Raw genomic sequence first — 15,359 nt, 5'->3', positions numbered from 1 at the left:
ACAGTCATTGTGAGGTACACACAGTCATTGTGAGGTACACACAGTCAGTCATTGTGTCCCAGAACATGACTGTGAAGGTGTAAAGTGACTGGGAGGGGGAGTGGGACACACGACCACTCTGAGTGTCCCCAAGTCGCAGCTCCTTCAGTCGGAACCCTGCCTGCCCTACCACACAGTTTGAAATCCTGACTGCTGGTCTGGTTATGTTTCTCAGGGTGTCACGCTTCTGGAGGATACTCAAACTACCGTGCAATGCTTGGACATCAAGACTTCAGCGTGTGTGCACACAAATCCACACACATTTTATGATACATGAACAAACAGTCTTGTTGTCCCCTTTTTTTCTGGAGTTCTGTGGGTTTGTTCTTCTAGAGACAAGTTAGTTGGCATGTGCACGCAGCAGCGATGACCTCTCTCTTGCCCCACTTTTCTTTGTTTCTTTCTTCCTTCTTTCCTTTTTTTCTTTCATTTGTTTTCTGTTTGCTTCTTTGTTTGTTTTTTGAAACAGGGTTCCTCTGTGAAACTCACTTCGTAGAACAGGCTGGCCTGAAATTCAGAGGTCCACCTGCCTCTACCTCCAGAGTGCTGGGATTAAAGGCATGGGCCACCACCACCTGGCTCTTTTCTTCTTTCTGAATTTCTTCTTTCCCTCTCTTGGATCGTTACTAGATTTTGAAATAGACTCTTACATTTTCTGGATTTATTTTTAGGGGCAGCATGCATTGTTAGGTGCCTCCAGTCGAAAGTGGCACTAAATTCTGTGGGGGAGGACAATGGGGTCCGTCCTAATGCCTAAGCCTGCAGCTCATCTAGGCTTTCTCAGAATGGTGGAGACTGGGTTGGCTTCTGAGGAAACCATAAATCCATTAGCTCTTTGAGAAAAATAACTCAGGGAAAATGCAGCTCTCACAGAACAGCTGGTGTGTTCGCAGAGACTAACAGAGGGCCGCTTTCACTGCCCCCATGGTGAAGGATTCTGCAGTCCAGCTTGTCTGTCCCACTTTCACTTGAGTATGTACTGTCTGATTCTTTTAGATTAATCTGTAACCCAGTGAGGTTTGTGAGTAAAGCTCAAGTTGATCGTTTGAACATCAATCATTTGAAACTTAATAGTGTTCTAGGAATTTCCAGAATAGTCTCTGCACCTGCCAGATTTCAGTATGTTCTGGCATGTGGCCTTACAAGTATAGTTTGCTTCATTAAGTCACATCTTAGCCACAGGAGGCTCCCAGGGCTTTGCTTTCAAGGCTCGAGCAGACTGGGCAGCCGCAGCTTCACAACCTCCTGTTGGCATCACATTCCTTGTGATTGATGGTGGCTTTCAAACTAGCCTTACTAAAATACTTGAATTTTTTAAACTTTCCAACAGCAACCCTTCCTCTTCACCTTGGGTGGTCTCCTGAAGTAGTTTCAATGGAGACAGGGTCCTCCACTCCCAGTGCTGCTATTGGCTTTGTTGTTGTTGTTTGTCTGTTTTTTAAATTTGTTGTTGTTATTTTGAGATGTGATGTTTCATTATGGGTTGGGGGAAGGGCTTCATCCTGTGGCAGTACTCCTGCTTCTTCCTCTCCGGTATAATACAGATGTGTGCCCAGCTTGCTCTGTTGAGGGAGAGTTTAGTTAGCACAGACCTACCAGAATTTTCCTTATCTGGGGGATTATTGAAGTCAACAGAAGATTTATGGAACACCCAATGGCATTTTTTATTTATACTTAATATTTATTATCATATACATATGTGTTTATGATGTGTATGTGCTGTGAGTGCTTTTTACCAAGGTATATGTGTGGAAGTCATTTTTTTTTATGTGGGTTCTAGGTATTGAATTTAGATTGTCAGGCTTACATAGCAAGCAGCGTGACTCGTGGAGTCATCTTACATGGCTTCTATCTTAGTTTCTTTTCTTGGCTGTGATAACACACCATGACCACAGCAACTTTTATTTGCCTTATGATTTCAGAAAGTTAGAGTCCATGGTGGTGGAGCAAAAGAAACGCTGAGAGTTCACATCATGATCCACACCACAAGGGGGTGGAGTGTGGGGAGAGGGAGAGAGGAAGAGAGGGAGAAAGGAAGAGAGACAGAGACAGAGACTGAGGAATGGCATGAGTCTTTTGAAATCTCCAAGTCCACTCTGATCACATACTTCCTCTAATAAGGCTACACCTCCTAATTCTTCCCAAACAATTTCACCAATTGAGAACCAAACATTCAAGTATATGTGCCTATAGGGTTATTCCCATTCAAACCACCACATTCCGTTCCCTGGCCCACGGGCTCACGGCCATATCATAATGCAAAATTCGTTTAATCAAATTTCAAAGCTCCCATAGTCTTTATGCTCTCTACATCCTCTCGAAGTCCAAAGTCCTTTCTGAGACTAATGGCATATCTTAACTGTAAGTCCCCTGGAAAATAAAAAGGCAAATTACATACAAATTACATATATCCAATATACAATGCACAGAATATACATTGCCACTCCAAAAGGGAAGAAAGAGGACATAGGCAAGAAATATTGGCTGAAAGTAAGCCTGAAACCCAGGAGGTCAAAACTCCAATCCCGTAGTTCCATGTCTGGAATGGCTCTGACTTTCCAGTTTTGCTGACGGCAACACACTTCTGTCTTGGGTTAGTCCCAGTCCTTGTATGCAGCTCTCCCTGGTAGACATCCCATGGCTCTGGCACCTCTAATGTCTTGGGGTCTCCAATGCAATCCAGGCTGCCCTTTCACAGCTTCATACAATGGTTTCTCAGGGCCTTAATGAAGGGACTCCTCGGCCACGTGCTCAGCCTCAGTGGTTCTCCCTAACTAAAAAGGAAGATTCCACAACCCTTTTACTTGTGTGTCCTTCATGACTCTAAGTCCAGAACCACTAGGTGGATGGATACTGTCAAGTTTACCAACTTGGTACCCTTGGGTCCCAGTCCTATCCACTTTTGAGCAGACTCATCTTTAGCATTCCTATCTCGTTCAGCACAAGCCTTGCCTCAAACGTTAAATGTTTTGGTACTCTTTCTCTTTTCAAGCTGTATACTTGGTGTATTTATTTTGCCCCACTTGTTCTTTTCTTTACTGTGGACCATACAGGTTTATGTGGATTACTCTTATACAAAGAACCATTACTAATAACAACAATAGAGTGAGTATTAGGCTGTCTTGAAATCTCCTCCACTAAGGAGGTTAGTCCATTACTTTTCAATTTTGCCTTGGGAAAAGTCTTAAGACAAAGACAACAAGCAGTCGTCACATTCTTTGCCAAAATATCGCAAGAACGGTCTGTAGACCAGTTGTTAATATTTCCCCTCTGAAATCTCTATACTCCTTGCAGCACTCACCATGACTATCTTTCAGGTTCCTGTCGGGATGTCCACTAAGCTCTTCTTACAGTGCTCAATGGCTTTCCTCATCCAACATCCTAAAGTCTGCCATATCCCTCTTAAAAAATCCCAAGGTTACTTTAGTTATCACAGTAGTCTACTCCCTGGTGCTAACTTGTGTCTTAGGGTTTTATTGCTGTGAAGAGATAGCATAACCAAGGTAACTTATAAGAGAAATTGTTTAACTTGGCTTATGGTTTCAGAGGGTTAGAGTCCATGACAGAAAAGCAAAGGAACAGCTGAGAACTTCATCTTGATTCAGAACCATGAGGCAGAGGGAGCACACTGGAAATGGCTTGAGTCATATGAAGCCTCAAATCCTGCTCATAGTAACACACCTCCCCCAACAAGGCCACCACAATTCCTAATCCTGTTGAGCCTATGAGGGCCATTCCCATTCAAACCACCCATAGTCCTGTTAACGCTCCTTTAATAGTGGGATCGGGGTACAGGCTGCCTGTGGCCAGACCTTGTCAACATTTCCCTATATGACACAAAACTGCGGCCATTTCCACTGGAACCCTGAATGAGTGCAAGTCTAATTCCCCTCAGAAAACTCACTGATAAAAGGTGACTTCGACTGTTTGTTTTTATTTGTTTGTTTGTCTTTGTTGGTGGTGGTTTGTGTATGTGTGTGTGTTTACAGTTTTTCCAATATTGATTTTTGCCCTCTACAACTCATGTTGAGACTCGGTTCTTCCAGGGAAGTGGGATTCTGACAGTGAGACCTCTGGGAGGCATTTCAGATCATGAAGGATCTCCCAGTTAGTGGATGTATGCTTTTCTCATGAGACTGGATTAGTTCTGTCAAGACTGGATTAGATCTGGAGATAGGACAGGTCCACAAGGTTTCTGTGAAGTTATTAGGGTACAGGGCACTGGAGATGGCTCAGCAATTAAGAACCCTTACCACTCTTACAGAAGATCCCAGTTCAGTTCCCTACACCCAAATCAAGTACCCCCTAATTCCCTGAAACCCAGAGGATCCAAGACCCTCTTCTGAATTCTATGTATTCATGTTTCTATGGGTACACACAGACACATAAATACATGTACTTTAAAATAAAATAAATCTTTAAAAACGAATTTGGCTGTCATGCCACACACCTCTGCTAGGTGGTAACTTTACGCAATGTTTGTAAAATGTGTGGGTATGAATTGAAGTGAGACCTGGAGTTTCTATTAAGGATTTTGTGGCAGAATTCAAAAAGTTTTGGAGCTTTTGAAAAATTTGTTTTCCAGGTTAGGAACGCTCAAAATATATCCAATTTGAGAAATCTTTGAAAATCCACCAAATTCTGAGGAAAGATGAATCAATATCCCATGCCACCATTTTAGACTTACAGCATAAATCTAGTTTAGAAAGGATCATAACTAATTATTGAATATAAACATATATAAAGACTGAGACTTAGAAAAGAAACAACCATTTTCATATGGTCATCGCCACAAGCTACTGGGTGTTCATTGACCCTGTGACTTACTTTCTGAAGACTCATCACAGAGGCAGGGCTGTGGGTGTAGCTAGGAGCTGCCATCACTGTTGTGGCTCAGGCCCAGCTGTGCTGTAGCAGTGCTGTCTCCCTGGAGTGCCTGTGTTGTGGTAAGTGGTACTGAAGCCAGTCTGCTGGGAAATGAGATCAGATAGACACACTTGGAAACCATCTTCAAAGTCAGAGATGAGCTGCTTGGAGATCAAAGGCTGCTCTTGAACCAGAAATGAATGTTACCAGCCTGCGGAGACCCATCTGCCTCTGAGTCAACATAGCTCAAGATCTTGAGATAAATGGCTACTATACATCAGTAGGCAACGGCTTCTGGGCAAGGACGAAAGTCAGGTGAGGTTGAAGGCTGACTATTGAGTACCCAAGTTTCTCAAGGAGGACTTGCACACTGCTGGATATACTTACCGCTGCTTTATTTTTAATTCTCTTAACGAGGCCCTCCCCCACCCCCATCTTGAACGTCAAGAAACTTTCCCTCATCTTGGTGTCACACCCCCATTAACTGTTAGGGGGCCTTTTCTGAAATCTCAGTGTAACCTCTACCATGGATTTTCTGTACTTTTCTCTCCAAAAGGTTCACATTCTAGAAACCTATCTTCAGCATTGGGAGGTGGGGGAACCTAGGGCTCCCTGTGATAGCCCCTGGGACCTCAGCCATGGCTCTCAGAAAGAGCAGAACACAGGTGAGGTGGAAGGAACTGGTGAGAGTGACTGCAGAGGGACAGGGGTGGGCTCCTGTCCTGGACAGACCTGGCTCCAGACATAACTGACAAAGCCTGGTGAGTGGCGGCTGGGACACAGAGCTTGGGCAAAGAAGAACATGACAATAATGAGGCCTGTAGGTCTGAACAAAAAGGCAGCTCAGCCACAGGGGACACCTGGGAAGCCTCGGGTGCCTGTGGTAGCTCCTCCGCAATGGGTGATACTGGCTTCTGAGAACCCAGCGTGTGCTCCATGGGAAAAGAGCAAGTCTTTACTGTCTGTCACTGTTATGGCACTGTCTGGGGATGCAAAGGCCCCAGTTCTCTTCCCAGCCTCACTCACCAAGATCCTGCCTCCGGGAGACACTGCGTGACCAGGGCCATTTCTCCAGTGAACACTCTTGGATTCACCTGATATTCCCCTGACTTCCTGAGACGTATCTCCTGCCTAGGGTCCCACAAACAGTGGAGGAGCAGGGTAGAATGTGACAGAAGGCAGAAGGGCAAGCCAGAGGGTCAGAGAGTGGAGTGGCACAGGTGGGCCCAATGGGATGGGGAGAGAAGCGAGTAGATCCTGCCAGTCAGTTTCCAAGGTCACTCACTAGGAGACAGGCTGAAGCCAGGTGTGCTGAGGTCAGCCCCAAGTGGCTTGAAGAGAAAACAAAAACAAGTCTGACTGGCCTGAGTCACACGTCTCAGTTCTTCCACCTCAGCAAGCAGAAGCTGGGCCACTTGGAAAGCCCTCACCATCTGAGACAGAAGGCAGCAGATGGCCATCAGCGTCAGGTTGGTCCCGATGGGGTCCCTCTGTGTAAGCACCTACCCTGAGCATCTAACTTAGCAAAGGCCACAGGGGCACTGATGGGGATGGAAGCTGATTTCCAGGTCTCTGATCTCAGAAGGAAACAAGAAGCACAGCCACCCTGGTGAGAAGGAAGGACCAGATTGCCCAAGCCACCCAGGCTGAGCAGGTCCGAGAAGGGCCCCCAAGGTGAAGGCCACAACATTTCTAGATAAAACCCACAGGAAATGGGTTCACATAGATTTGGAAACTGTGTGCCCCTCTTCCCTTGAAAGCTCTCTGACTTCTCTGAGCCTCAGCTTCTTCAACGGGAAAATAGGGTTAAAAGCAGTAACTAGGGCTGGAGAGAAGGCTCAGAGGTTAAGAGCACTAGTTACTCTTCCAGAGGACCCAGGTTTGGTTACCAGCACTCATGTGGTGGTTCCCAAACACCTGTAAATCCAGCTCCAAGTGATCTGACACCCTTTTCCGGTCTGTGTGGGCATCGCACGCACAAGGAGTACACACATACATCCAGGCGAAAACCCATATGAATAAAAACAAAACATCCCTCAAAGCAGCACCTACCTCCCAGCGTGGTTCTGAAGCATGTGTTAACCTGGCACAGCTCAAAAGGTCCAATCTCTCTGTACATGAGTTTTGTGCGCAGCCAGCTGACGATAGGAAGTATTCATGAAGACCTGTTTCTGCACTGAAAGGCTGCACATCAGAGCACAGTGAGGGTTTGCATCTCGTCTGTATCATGCGGGGTATTGTCTGCACATACAGGAGGCCCTGCAGAGCTTCCAGGCAAACCCCGCTCCGTTTTATAAGAGGACCTCAAGTACCTGTGCGTGCACTTGTTTCCCATGACGTCCACAGCGAACCGTACTCCTTCACCTCCAGGGTCAGCTGTCATTTCTGTCCTGTGTGTGTGTGTAGAGCACCTAAAGGAATTCTTCTTGACTTAAGTGGGACCAGGAGGCAGGAGGCCAGCTGAGGACACAAGGAGAGAGGAATGAGAAACACTTCTCTGCATCTTATTTTCCCACTTAAAATTCCATTGCTTTTCTTCATTGTATGTGAAAGTATTTTGCAATTACATAGTCTGTAAAACTAAAATTAAAGCCCACTGTTATTTTTAGGTTGCATAATTCAACAGCAGAAGGAAGCTATTGCTTAAGCATGTGTTTACTTGTGGCCAAAAGAACAAACAAAACACAAATGTCAGTTTAATTATTTGGCTCACAAAGTGCACAATACTATGACAGCTGAGGGCAAAAAACAGATGAGTTCTAAAAAAAAAAAAATGTCACCACAAGATGGTAAAATTAGCCATCAAAGCAAAGAAAATGGATGCTTTATTGTTTGTGGTGCTAGGGAGGGAGCCCAGCCCTGCACAGCTGTCCCTGCTCCTGTCCTCCAGACTGAAGCACACAAGACAAGCAGGGTTCAGGAATACCATCTCTACACTATGGCCACAGCAGATCTCTTCCGTAAAGAAGGAACCACTAACTTCCTTTTTGGGGTGGGTGGGGAGAATCCAGGGCCTAGTGTTTCTGTTGAGTGCTCTACCACTAAGCTATGCTTCCCCCCCGTTAATTTGTTGTGTTTTTTTTTTGTTGTTGTTGTTGTTTTGCTTTGTTTTTTTCGGTAGAGTGTACATAGCAAAGCCTTACCCAGCAAAGCCTTACGACTCCGGGTTGCTAAACAGTTACCTAATTTAAGGCCATCAGCACTGTCTACTTCCAAGGCTCTTCTTTTAAAGCCGAGCCCAGGACCCTTAAATAAGAAACCTATTAATGACACTCTGCTATGCTTGCAGACAGGAGCCTAGCCTAACTGTCTTCTGAGAGGTCCATCCAGAAGCTGATGGAGACAGACGCAGAGACCCGCAGCCAAACAATAAGTGGAGCTCGGGAGTCTTGTGGAAGAGTGGAGGGAAGGTTTGAGGGAGCCGGAGGGGTCAAGGACACCACAAGAAGACCTACAGAGTCAACCAACCTGGACCCATGGGGGCTCACAGAGACTGAACCACCAGCCAGAAAGCACACATGGCTGGGTCTAGGCCCCCTACACATATGTAGCAGATGAGCAGCTTGGTCATCATGTGGGTGCCCTCACAACGGGAGTCAGGGCTGTCTCTGACCCTACAGCCTGCCTCTGGATCATTTTCCCCTAGCTGGGCTGCTTTGTCTGGCCCCAATGGGGGAGGATGTGCTTAGTCCTGCTGCAACTTGAGGTGCCAGGGTGGGTAGATAGCCCTTAGGGACCACCCCTTCTTTGAGAAGGAGAGGGGATAATGGGGGCAGGAAGGAGGGATTGAGGGGACTGGAATCAGGCTATAAAGTTATTAAATAAATAAAGGAAAGGGGGAAAAAAGAAACTGGAAGCTACTGCTTTTAGTTTAGTGTATATGTTCCCTAGTGCTTCTTAAAAATATGCAAAACTCTGCTGGGGCGCGGTGCAATTGATAAAGGTGCTTGACTAATGTGCATGAAGCCCCGGGTGTGACCCCCAGCGGCACATGAAAACAGATGTGGAGGCTCATGCCTGAAATCCCAGCACTCAGGAGTGGAGTCAGGAGCATTAGAAGTTCAAGGTTATCCTTGGCTACCTAGGGAGTGTGACATCAGCCTGGGAAACATGGGACCATTTGTGCTGGTAAGGCTTTATTGACATCTTGACACAAGGGAACTGAAAACTGCCTAGATCAGATTGGCCTGTGGCCTTCTCTAAGAGCATTGTCTTGATTGATGCAACCATCAATTTAGGAGGGCCTGGCCCACTGAGTGGTACTATCCCACAGTAGGTGGGCTAGTTGGGACAAGCCAGTGAGTGAACTAGCAAATGGCATTCCTCCATAGTTCCCACCTCCAGGCTCCTGCCTTCATTTCTTGCCCTGGATTCCCTCAGAGCTGGATTGTGACCTGGAAACTGGAAGATGAAACGCCCGCACCCTCACGTGTGTTTGGCCATATCACAGCAACAGAAAGCGGACTAGAATCCTGTCTCAAAAAACCCCACATATATGTACGTGTGTCTGTGAGCATGTGAGTGTGTGTGTGTGTTCTCCATTCCTAAAAGCTGTACATTGTTTAACTAAGGTATAAAGACCAAGAGTGTCCTTGTTTCCTGAGGAGGGAACACAGTCACTTACAGACAGGCCATCAGCTGGAATTTGTCAAGAGCTCTTCTTCATATCCCCAAGTGTCTTCATCGGCCCAGTGGTGACTCCCAGGGGACCTGGCAGGCTCTCTCTCAGCACTCCATCATAAAAGCTCTCTTCTCACTTCTATCCAGCTGGCAGAAGATTAAGGGGAGAACTTCAAAACGAGGCCCTCCCCTCAGGCTCGGCTCCAGCTGCATGCTTCCACCTGGCTCCAGGGCACGTTACAGCACAGAAAATAACAATGTCACAGTAGCTGGGGTGGGAAGTACCCCTCTGGACCCTCTAGATGGAGACTTCTGAGTTCGGGCAGAATCTGGGTGTGCATGTGTTTCTGGCCATACTAGCCTCTTGTACCATCAAAACCTGCAGGCCAGATGCCCTGGGACCTTGATGACAGCTCATCCCTGCAGCCCTGGGCAGCACCTCCATCATTGACAATGACAGAAGGACACAGAAATGTCCTCAGAATGGGACCACCATGGCCATGTTTTACTCCTTATTAGGGGCTGGCTCAAAGAATCAACTACTTTTCAAAAACCCCAGAAACCTCTGTGCTGCCCTCCCCACCCCCCAAGCCCAGGGACACTTCCAGGGTGCTCTGCAACCTAGAAGCTTAGCTGCTGCCACTCTGGATGAGCAGAGTGGCACATGCTTTGGTCTCCAGTGGATGCTGTCAAGTCCTGGTGAGCTGCAGCCTCTGGGAGCCACACTATCTCTTGCCCCACACCCATGAGTTCTAGGTTCATGAGGAAGTGGGGTCAACTCCCAGTCTCTTTCAAGACACTTGTCATATGATTTCCCTCAGCCATCTCCTGTTACTGCTCCTCATTCCATGCAGTCTTTGCCAAAGAGAAACTGCTGTGTCAAGTGCTGTTCAGGAGAAAGGCAGGAACGCGTCCTGTAAGGACAGGCCTATAGACTGTTCCTGGCAGGGGAAGGGGTCTTGGAAGAACCGATTATCAGGATGGCAATTTCCCAGGAACAATCTATAGGCCCTTACAGGAGGTAGGAACGGGAGAAGGCTCCACCTCCCCCTAGAAAGAGCTAATAAGAGATGTGGGGTCAGGAAGTTCCACCCAGGATTTCAACAGCAGCATTCCCCGTGCCTACACCTTCCCACTGACCATCTGGGACTGCTGGGCCACCTCTCCACAGTTGTTCCCCACTCTGTTGCTTCGAGAAAGCATGCTTGCTGTGGGCTTAGGGGAGCTGAGGGCTAGCACATGGACGTCTTTGGTAAATTCTTCTATGACCTTCACGTCAACAAACACAACTGGATTCTGCTGCAGGTGAGGCAAGATCATCTCCTAGACTGACAAATAGTTTATTGTTGATACCCTTGAGTGTCATAAAGAAAATGACACTGGCTCTTAGGGTGAGTGACAACATGGGAACGTTATTCTCCAACTATGGTTTGACTCACTATATAGCTCAGCTCTTTGTGGAGTGAAAAGGGCAACCATCAGCTTTTCAGTGTTGTAATCAATAAACTACACGAGGCATTCAAGGCCATATTATAAAACAGATTTTGTGTTAGATGGTTCGCCTCCTAATTGTAGGCTAATGAAGTATCCCGAGAGCATTCAAGGTGGTTTGGGGAGAGCGGTGATGCTGGGCAGGCTATGTATATTAAATGCATTTTACATTAAGCTATTTTAGTTTATAGCAGTGTTGTTGGGGTCTATTCCTATAATGAGTCCAGGAGCATCTGTATATCAATGTGGGACTGAGAACATGGGGGCTGGGAGGGCTGGGCTTTGAATGGCCCTGTATGGAGGAAAGTCACCTGGAGAACACTCAGGTAGGAGCAGTGAGACTTGAAGAGGCTGTGCTGGAGCCTCAAGTTACAAGTTTAGGTTGGGGTCTGGCTTCACTTATGTCTTAGATTTGACAGCAACTGAATGCCACCAACCAGTGACCTATGAAGGCTGTATTGTTCGGGGAATTCAAATATTTCAGTCAAGAGTTCCAGAAATGCCTGTCATGTAACTGGGAAGTCAAGTTTCAGAGAGTTTAGGCAGGAAGAACCTTAAGGCCAATCCTGCTTTCCCTTCTCCCCCATCCTCCGGCTGCTCAGGGCCATTGTCAGTCCCTCTGCTAGAGTCTGGCTCCAAAGGGCGAAGACCATTTCTGCTGCAGACCTTCAATTGTGAAAGCTGCCCCTCTGCTGTGTGTAAGCAGTTTTCTACTTAAAAACTGAATAGGTCAAAATTAGATGGGACCCAGAAATAACCTAATAGCGACATTTGGAAAGTGATAACATGTGACAAATTGGATGGGACCAGGAAGAATGACATAACTGGCATGAACCATATGGTGCTTTGCAATGATACCCAGGCCCTACCACATTTGGAAACTTTGGAGTTTGATCTCCACTTGAAGACTTTTGATCCATTCTGAGCTTAGTGATGGACCCAGTCTCTGCTCTGGGTTGTGTTCTGGGTGAACATTCAGTGGTATTCAGAAGTGGGACAATGAACCTACCATATGTCTCTTAATAATGTGGCTCAGAGGCTCCTCCCTCCAGCTTCGCTTCCTGCCCTGCCCTCTTCATCATCCTACCCAGTCATTCCCTTGGAGAAAATCCCATTGGCTCTGAGCTGAAGCTTCTGCTGGTGACTGTGAGTTTGGTCACCAAACTTAGGAAGCCAAAGACTGCAGGCTCTGAGGGCTCCCTTCTGATTCATTCTCAGAGGGCGAGGGAGACCTTGCAAAGGCCAGGCATGTCTCACAGGGTCTTCTGTACCCCTACTGGCTCATTTTCCCATACTTTGAAGCAGCTGAGAAGAAATGAATACTCAGAAGAGATTCTTCTTTACTTTCCTCTCCAGCAAGGCAGAGCTAAGTCAAGATTTAAGTGTGCTGGCCCCACCTCATCTTAAGATGGTTCAACTTCATGATGCTTCAAATGTGATTTTGAAACTGACCATGGGATTCTATGATGCTATCCTTTCTCAAACTAGTCAGGAGGCATCCAATCTGCTTTTGACACCAGCAGATACTGTGGGTCTGAACCAGCTGCAAAAAATGTTTCATCAATTGGACAAGCGTACTAAAATACCACCTGCCACCAGACATCACCTTTTGAAGCCTGCCACCCTAAGAAGGAGAGGAAAAGTGTGCCTTGCAGAGTCAGGAAGAAAAACGTCAGAAGAGAGCTCTGTCAGGCAGGATGATCCTCCATCAGTGAAGCCTAGGTGACAATGGCATACCACACCGGCTGCAAACGGGAATGGGAACCACGTGATCTCCACCTCTAGGTGCTCTGCCTTGGAGTGGCTCTCACAGTCCATCTACCTTCAGAGAAACATGCCCCAGCGTTACTCTGCCCTTTCAGCTTAACGGGACCTAGAGCCACCAAGAGACAAGCCTCTGACATTTTTGTTGTCTTTCTAATTTTAATTGAATCACTGCTAATTCATTTTTTTAAACTCTTAAAAGCACCAAATTTTAATATCTAAGTCAGTTTGGGGTCTGTATGGGGGAAACACCATCAGAAACTTCCCTCCACAACAGAAGAGTGATGTTCATTCCTCCAAATATCCAAACTGAAGGTGAAAACCAAAAACTACATTAAACACACCCACACAGAGAAATAGAATAATAAAGTCACATTCTAGGTTATTTCCTAGCCTTCATCATGTGACCCTCAAAAAATTAACTCTAAGGGCATTAAAATATATTTTCCCCCATTGGCTTTTTTTTTTTTTTTATAAAAAGTAATTAGAACACACACACACTCACGCACTCACTCGAAAGGAATTAAGTCAGTTGCCTGACTCATTTGATGGCATACACGACACTTGGAGGTCAGGAAGGTGACCCCCATCACCAGGGCTCATCATCAGGGGATGCTTGCCTTCAAGGCAAAGTTTTCTTCTAAACAGCGTAAAATGCAATTCCAGGTATGAACGGACACAGACATCTCAGAGATGTCAACAGGACAATTCTGACACCCCAGCTGTTCTTCATAGAGCAACAGGGCTTCCATCAAATCGACACATCTCTTTTGTGTGAAGTATCTCCCAGCCTATTTCAGAACTTTTGATAGACAAGTCATGAATTAGTCTGAGAAACTCCCGTGTGGCATCTTCGTCTGGAGATGTAGAGATCGGAACAACTGTCAAATCATCAATCATACAATCAAACTCTCCTCCTTCTTTGGTGTCCCTCTTCAGTTCTAGAATACAATCTTCTGTGAGAACCTGAGGGTCTCCCGTAAGACTGTCTACATCTCCCATGTTCTTCACATATATGTCTCATATCCATCAACCAGTGGATTGAGCACTCTCTACCATAGCAGCCATCTTTAGTTTTGGTTTCACTATCTGATGTAATGTGCTACAATACAACATACCAGGGCCATCTCTGCGTCTTGAGAATCAGTACAACTTTGCCAGTGCAACCTTCTTTGCCAGGGCTTATGATATACAGCAGGTATACACCAAATCACTCTCTGTCAAATTAACTTCCCCATCACAATTTTCAGTCTTTTTATCGACCTTCGGTGAGTCTTTGGATCCTACTTGAGCCCCCGTAGCTGTGGGGATAGTGAGGTGAGGGATAAGTGTCTGGGGTACCCATGTTTGTTCTGTGAGATGGACACTGAATTGTGTATCTAGAAAAAAACCAAAGCACTAAGAAAGTAAAATGATAGGCTCAGAGAACCAAGTCGGCTCAGGAAGACATTTGATAGGATCCAAGGTTCTCTGCCCTTCTTAAATCCTTTCCCTCTGACTGGTCCTCCCAGTATCCTCCCTTGGGCAGGCTTTCTTCCTGGGGTTAGTTAGCAGCTGTGGCAGTTGCAAAGTGATCCAGAAGCAACCCTCTTAAAGGGGCCCATCCTGGCTTTCCCAAATTTGCCTAAACTCCCCCGACTATCCTACACATTTCTGATAAAACTTAAACTGATAAAGACACAAGGCCTTGGTGCTCTGAGGGAAAGCACAGAGCCTGTTACAGCCCCTCTTTGGCTGGCCCTGCAGCTAACTGGCAGCTTGACGACTCCCAGGACATTTCCCAGAACAGAGCTGGCATGTATAAGTGCAAGTCTACAAGGATTGGATCTTCCGTCCTTCAATCAGATAAGGAGAAGAAGTAGGGTGGGATGTGACTCCTTCTCTGCCAGGCATTGGCACTGGAGCCCATTCTGTCACCAGCGACACCCAACCTGTCCTCCTGCTTTGATTGCTCTTGGCAGACTCTGTACAGGCTCCCAGCTGCTTTGCAGGGTTGGTGTGGAGGGAGACTCAGACAATCCTACTCCATCCTGGCTGAAGCCAGCCTCAGTGGGCCAGTGACTCTCTTTCCCACGATCCAGCTCTGGATGTGTACACGTGGGCAGGCGAGAAGGTCAGCATTTCATGCAGGGGCCTAGCACAGCAGGTCACTGAGGATGTCTCCGAGTCTGATGAGCTTGCAGGAACCTCTTAGCATCTGGGAATGTGTCCCACATTGGGAGACTCTCCCTTATTCTTTGTCACTGGTCATGAAAGGGTTAGACTAACTTTGTAACCTTTATGTCTTCTAAAGCCTATAGTTTTGAGTTTTAGGTTCAGGTTAAGCTAAAGCCTCTTAGTACCTTTCCAGAGAATGGAAAAATGTGACCCTATCTATGAGGACAGATAGAAAAAAAGGCAAGCAAGCAATGACCTTCACTCAGCAAAAAGAAAAACTCCTGTCTTTGAGATAGCATTTCTTAGCAACAAACCTAGACTTCTTCTGAGTAGCTTTTTACCTCCAGCCAAAAGTCTGTAGCCCCTAATCTTCAAGGATGAGCTAACCACCCCCACCTTCAATTGCAGCTGCATCCACACTT

At 46.4% G+C, this 15,359-nt stretch overlaps 1 pseudogene; it reads right to left on the bottom strand.

Moving 5' to 3' along the window:
• Positions 1-13,308: 13,308 nt before the first annotated feature.
• LOC129684466 (spermine synthase-like) lies at positions 13,309-14,977 on the bottom strand (annotated as a pseudogene).
• Between the last annotated feature and the right edge of the window lie 382 nt (positions 14,978-15,359).

The sequence above is a fragment of the Psammomys obesus genome, unplaced genomic scaffold, assembly GCF_907164565.1.
Source record: "Psammomys obesus unplaced genomic scaffold, mPsaObe1.curated_primary_1811, whole genome shotgun sequence".
NCBI lineage: Eukaryota > Metazoa > Chordata > Mammalia > Rodentia > Muridae > Psammomys > Psammomys obesus.
This window is presented reverse-complemented; position numbering and strand designations above follow the sequence as displayed.